Consider the following 7178-nt stretch of genomic DNA (forward strand, 5'->3'; position numbering starts at 1 on the left):
AAAAAACTTACTTTTTTAACGGCTTTTTTCTCATGGATGCCTTGCACTTATTGGTACTTGAAAGGCATAGGCAAACTGCCTTTTTAACGGAGAACACGACCAAATCAAAAAGTCAATTTTTCGGGTAGGTGGACATATGGCAATTTGATATTCATCCACTCATACGATGTTTATGAAAGAGCAGCGTTTTATACTGGTGAGTAGGTACTTAATTTCTAACCATTAACATACATTGCTTATATTTCTTGTAAAAAAGTACTATTTTGATGTAATATAATGCCTTTCAATGTGTATTTGTTATTCTTATAGAGGTTAGAAAATACTAGTGTAAAACGTTACATGACATCAGGGTCTGGATGCTAATGTTGTTAAAACATCAGGTCTAGATACTTTTTTACTAACCCCCGACTCAAAAAGGGTATCGATAAGTTTTACAGCTGTAGGTGTCTCTGTGTGTTGGTCTCTCCGTGTTAGAGTACCTATTGTAAAAATACATGTAAGAATATGTAATGCCGAGTTGCAGAAAGGGACTTTAAGCTAATGTGGACATTAAATCTATGTCTGTCTCTTTCTGTCCGTATACTGTCAAAGCAAGGCAACAATACATTTAATGCCGACATTTAAAGATCCTTTCTGCAACTCAGTGTAAGTATAAATTCCCCAGACATAATAATTTGCAAGTCACTGCTTTTCTGACCAATTAAATAATTTGTTGCAGGAAAATCTGTAAACACAGTTGTAGAAGAATTGCCGGGGCACATTTGAACTTTTTCCTGATCAAGAAAAAACTGTAATAAAATATCGATGTGTGATACTATCACTTTTCTCCTATAGTAATTACATAATGGGATAACCAACACGTGTTTCAGTGCAAAAAAACATTATGAAATACACAATGAAATAAAAGTTACAGTTGATTTGATTTAATGAAATTCATTCAAGACTGCCCCCCTCTCCCCTACTAATTTCTTCTCTTAACATAAACCTCCCCAAAAAATAAGTAAATATTTGAAACATTTCTCGTTTTGATTTTTTCTGCTAAAGTATCGTTATACTTTTGTCCGTTTTCTATACTATAATAGTGTGGCCACTTTCTTAGATTGCCACGCCCTCAATTATTCTCTACTCTTTTATGTTCAGCTATATTTAAATTCATTACCATCAATGCTTTTGATTCAATAATTTTATCATTTATCATTAATGAATGGCACAATGCTACTAATAATCAAACACAGCTACATTGACACTATATCTATCATACAAATTTTAATGTACATTATAGTGAACAAAATATTGCTCGTATTTCAATACCGATCCCTTGTCAAGAGATTAAATTAGCTGTACAACTTTCACAATGTATCACTCAATCATTTATAACTGGCACCGGGAATTTAGGGCAACAGTTTGTCCTTTCACCCTACTGTATCACTTTAGATTTCGGCTGTCCCATTTCAAAACACAGTAACCGCCAACTTAAAAAAAAACGGGTCTTTGATTTATACATTATTTTAGGCGATTCCGCACAAAACTGCATTGTCAGAATATCAAAAAACCGCTTAGAAACGAAAATAAAATTTCTAAAAACCTAGTAACTCCACCCTGCGAAATCAAAAATGCCACGAAAACCATTTCAAAACATAGTAAGAGCCACCAACCATTTTAAAACACAGTAAGTGAAAATGACTTACTAGGTTTTAAAATGGTCAATGGCGCTTACTAGGTTTTGAAATGGTCAGCAAAGGACAATTTTCGTCCGTTAATTTTAGTAAGTCACAAATGGCATACATTATTACTAACACTTTTTTCGAACAAAATATCAGACATTTCAGAACCTGTATCTTTGCACCAATGAAACCTAGAGAGTTGAATTAAAAGTAGAACATAAGTAAATTTTGTCTTCTTTATAAAAGCTATAGAGACCTTTCTCGTTAGAACCTTTCTACTAGCCCTATTTTGCATAAACAAAAAAAAAACAAGTTATAAAACTGATTTTTAGATAGAAATTTAGGAAATATTGTCTAATTGAAGGCAGCTATAAATAATTTTCATGTTAGAGCCTTCTGAATATGGCTATTTAATTCATTTACATAAAACAAAAAAACAAACATAAAAATATGCCCGTATTTCAGCTATTACTTATAGTGCCGTCGTGTAAAAGTGCTGCAAAATTGGATTTATAATATGTGAAGGATCCCAAACATATAAAAAATGAAATTATTACGCAATTATTGCAATTTCAATATACTTAACTTGTCTTAAATGACACAATAATGGCCCTTACTAGGTTATGAAATGGTCAGTGAGGGCGGTTTTAGGGTGAGAAAACCATATAAAACCTAGTAAGTGTTTTCTTTTGTGCATTACAGCAACAATTTTAGTCATATTTAAATGAAATAGTATTGTATATAAAGCCTAGGTTCTGCCGCTTCTTTTAAGCTTACATTTGTTCAGATATCTATCATAGTTTTACCAGGGCATTGAAATGAAGGTACAAAAACGTTTTTTGGCTCTCCTGAACATTTTGTCTCATGGCTGTTACTGTGTTTTAAAATGGGACAGCCGATTTGTATCAAACATTTTGACTAAGTGGCAGATAAATGTTGGAAAAAAACTTTTCCGCCATTTTGAATTGCTCACTTTTGATTGCGAGCTTGACTTAGTCGGAAAAATGGTTCTTCATTTCACAGGGATCCAATATTTTGAAGAGTTTTCCGTTATATTTTTCTCTACTCATTTCAAAGCTTGATGCAGAGAAAATTTTCGTTTTTACCTACGTATACTACGACACTGTTGCATTAGCTGAAATATGAAACCATACATTTTTAAGTTTTCTTTTTGAGTATTCAAGGTTCAAGGAAAAAGTTCCACTTCCAAAATTTTGATATTAAATTACCCAAATTTTTTTAAACATAAAATTTACAATTTCATCAAAATATTTACGTTTTTCGTTCATAATATTCTGATGCGCTGTTAAATGTATTTTAATATTGCAGACGACGTCATAAAGTTAGTTTTTTTCCGTTTCGGAGTAATTTAATGGTATTATCACTGGAACTTATTCATTGCTCGTGAGTGTATTTGCTAAAAACAAAACATTAAGTTCATCTGAATATAAATGAAGTCTGTTTATGAAGTCGTCGGTCCAGCTGGCTGAAGGACTACCCACGCTACGAGTCTCTGATCGATCAAACATAGTCTTAGTTATATCAGGCTAGACCACTTAGCATACCTAGACATATTTTTTTTTTTTTTTTTTTTTTTTAAGATTTTATTATCACTCCACAGACTTTATGTCCGTGCCTTTTTGAGAGATCAATATATTGTGAGAGTTTGGTTGTTTTTTGTCTTCATCTTTTAACTACTCACTACTCAATGTGGAAGCTTATAATATATATATTTTATCTTTTATATATATATATACCTATATATTATTAATAATTTTTTTTTTTTTGCACTCCTGGAGGAAAATCTACACAGACACCTGGGAAGGGGACCCAGGTAGTGTCGGCCTTTAACCGACTAAAAACCCCCAGTTGTGCATTTCTTGTTTTTTTTTTTTTTTTCTTTTTTTTTTTTTTTTTTCTTTGTTTCACACAGTCACACTTACAATTATAATGGCAACAAACATTTGAAGGGTAGGGCCAGTGTCAGCTGTCTTCAGAGAACTTAACAGACGCCTGTCAGTGGCCACACACTCCTTTTGTCATCGCTGTTGTTTTGCCTGGTGTTAATGTGTGACAGTGTTCTTAAAACTATCTTAATTTTATTGGTTAGTTCTTATACAGATAATATTAATTCATGATATACTATACAATACCTACATATCAAAACTATACAATACATGCTATATACTATACATAACAAAACTATAAAATACATGCAATACGGTTTGGCCGTCAATATAAAATTAAAATCAAAATTCTCCTATTCCGCTCCACTTTGCGTTGCCAAAAGCCTTGATTGCTGGGCAACGACCTCTTTGTCCCGATTTTTTATTGCCATCTTTAGGTTGTACTCGAGGATCCGTTTCTTCGGTGCTGTTATTGCCGTTTTAGCGAGGTTGCCGATAGCGTCCTCGGTGTCATCCGCATAGTAGGTGCAGGCGGAGGTGTGCCTCGACAGCGCCACTACTGCGTGAGGTATGCTATCGTGCAACTTTATTTTATCTTTTGTTTTTATGATGATGACGGATTCGTACGTCAATCCCTGTGCTTCGTGTATGGTTAAGACGCGTGATCCCGTTCCTTCTCCAAACCCTTGGCTGGTCAGGGTCTCTTTTTCTTCCTGTGTATGCGTCAGGAATAGAGTGTTGGTTTGGGATTTTGGAATTGCTGCGTCTGTAAACCTTTTCAGCTGCAGGGATTGGATACGCGTTGTGGCTGCGTATATGCCTGAGTATACTTCTCTTAGGGCGTATGCAACATCCATGGGGTTTCTGTATGAGCACAACAGCTCCTGGGTGATGTTTGCTACCAGTGTTGGGCGACTGTACCTTAGTTCGAATAGGTTCTCTCTGTCTATGTACGGTAGCTGGTTGATGTCTCCGATTAGAGCAATATCACTGGCACGGGACAGGCGGGCGGCAATTACGATTGCCCCGAAATGGTTCATCAGGGCCTCGTCAATTATCAGGCGTTGGCATCCGACATGTTCTCTAAAGCCGTTTACTAGGACTGATGCCATCGTACGTACCCTAGTTCTAACCATGTCCCCGATCCTATGCGCTAGCCTGTTTCGTATATCGACGGCCGCCTCAGTTGTCGTGGTGATAATGGTGTCTTTGCTCACATCGAAGTTATTTACCACCCAGGTTGTCTTCCCACATCCAGGTACCCCGTTCACCCAAGCGATGGTGGGCATCGTCCAGCTATTCCAGGTAGCGTTAATGGTTTCCGCTTTTGCTAGGATTTTGTCCTCTAGCATAATCCTGGTACACTGAGCTACGACCACCATTTGGTTGTTGTGTGGGAGAGTGAGTTTCGGGATGTTGCGTTCCCAGGGCACGAATCCGCATTCCTCGCTATAAGCCGCCATATACGCTCCAGTCATTTTGCCTCTGAGGACTTGGCAACTACTGTTATCGTATATGCAGGCTTCGGCCTCCTCGAGTAAAACTTTTAGCCGGCTTTCGTTCTCTTGCCTGTAGGTCTGCATGATCGTTTTGCAGGACAAGAGATTTACCTGCTTTGTGGCGGTTGTAATTGCCATAAATTCGATGGCGGCATAGACATATTAAGGTTGGAGTGTTCTATACCAATCTAATGAACATCGATTGCTATAGTATCTTCTTGCATTGCCTTGGATGGTGAGAAAATAATTAGATAGGTACACATACACACTAGGTGTATAATCATAGGTTATTTTAAGATTTAGTCCTCCTTTGCGCTGGTTGGTACACTGACTATGTCACCAGCCAAGCCAAAATACGTTTCCGAAACAATTTTTTTCTAAGTTTATACTCTTTTATTTGTTTTTAGGTCTACTAAAAATCTAAAAGGCAAACATGGACAGGAAGTTAGAAAACGAACATAGCTAACCGAAAATATTAATGATTAGATATACTGAAAGCTTATGCTAAAGAATGACTGAGATTTGACTATACTACAATGGTCCTACCCATGCCTAGATAGATTGACAGACAACAATATACTGACCTATAGAGTATTATGGCGTTAAGGTATATATGTACTAAAAAACGTAAGTAGTAACTAAATGACTTTATTACTTATAATCAAACTCGAAATTTTCCTACCAAGATAGCATTTTTGCAAGATACTTCTAGAAAATTCTCGGAAAGACCTTTAGAAATAGGCCATGAGACGCTCAGAAAGTCAAAAGTCGTTCTCTGGTAGAGGATCCTCGAACTCAAGAGCTAGTCGTCGGCAGTTGGGAATATTTACGTAGTGATAGAGTTGAGAGTTGCGAGTTGCGACACAAACGTCTGGTAACCTATCCTCAATATCTTTGCATTTTACCACAACATATTGTTGTCCAGTATAACTCAGATACACCTGACCCCTATCAGAAGCATAGTTTTTTACTATGAGAGGGGGGTCAGGTTTCTCTGCACATGACCGTCCTAACCCATACACAATATACACATACAGGCTGTAGCAAAAGTGGAATACTAAGCCGTAAGGGGGTGACTCAACGGGTCGGAATTTAGCTTTTCCGTAGATACCTACTTTCGTGGTCATCACTTTTAATTATGGAAAAACAAAAAATGATTTTTGGAAATTTCCTAAACTTGTTGAACAAAAGTTGTTCAGAACAATCCCCCCTCCACTCTGAGTCACCCCCTATCGGCCACTTTTGAAACAACCTGTAGGTATAATGTAGAACCAAATTATAACACCTATGTTTCTCGGTCAAGGTTAAAAAATGAGCGTTTACTGCAGCACAGCTTGCTCTGATGGCCGTCAAGCAAGCATTCATAACCCTTTAAATAACAAATGCAGCGAGGCCCGAAATGAAACAGGTTGCAAAACTTAGTTGTTAATCGCCTGGACACTTGCCAGGCGTGTGGGCCGGTTCCGCTACTTCCGATTCGTACGTCACGAGAAACCACGTTCACCATTTTGATAAATACATTTTGTACTCACTATTTGACGCTAAAAACTCTAAAATGTTCAAATTGTTCTTTATCGACTAGGTTTTACAAACATTGTAAACAAGACGGATATCATATTCTGCTATGTCTATGAGGTTGAATTTTATCAGTAGGTATCTACTAACATAGCTTTCCTTCGGAAAAGTTTACTGTTAAAATTGCAGCCTTTATAATAAATTTAAAGGTGATACTTTAAAGATATCAAAAAATACTATATGGCAACGTTATAGGTGATATACATTATTAGTAGAATCAAGTTCCATCTCGATGGAAACACTAAAGACTGTGCTCAGTTCGGCTGAGACTAATTGAAAATGTCCCAAGTATTAGGCCACGCTTTTTGAACCTTTATGAACATGACTTTAAAGACGTGCAAAGTATTCAAGGAGCGGACTTGGCAGCATCCAGCCTGTTTGCTACTTCTGACGGTGTAAAAGCTTTCGTTTGATAGACAATATTCAAAAGACGCACACGAGGAGTTACAGACTAGCGAATTTTTTTAGCGGAAAGCTAAAGATTGCATCCAGTGGCGTGCTTTTGGAGAGGCCTACGTCCAGCAGTGGACTGC

This window comes from Plutella xylostella, chromosome 21, assembly GCF_932276165.1.
Source record: "Plutella xylostella chromosome 21, ilPluXylo3.1, whole genome shotgun sequence".
Lineage (NCBI taxonomy): Eukaryota > Metazoa > Arthropoda > Insecta > Lepidoptera > Plutellidae > Plutella > Plutella xylostella.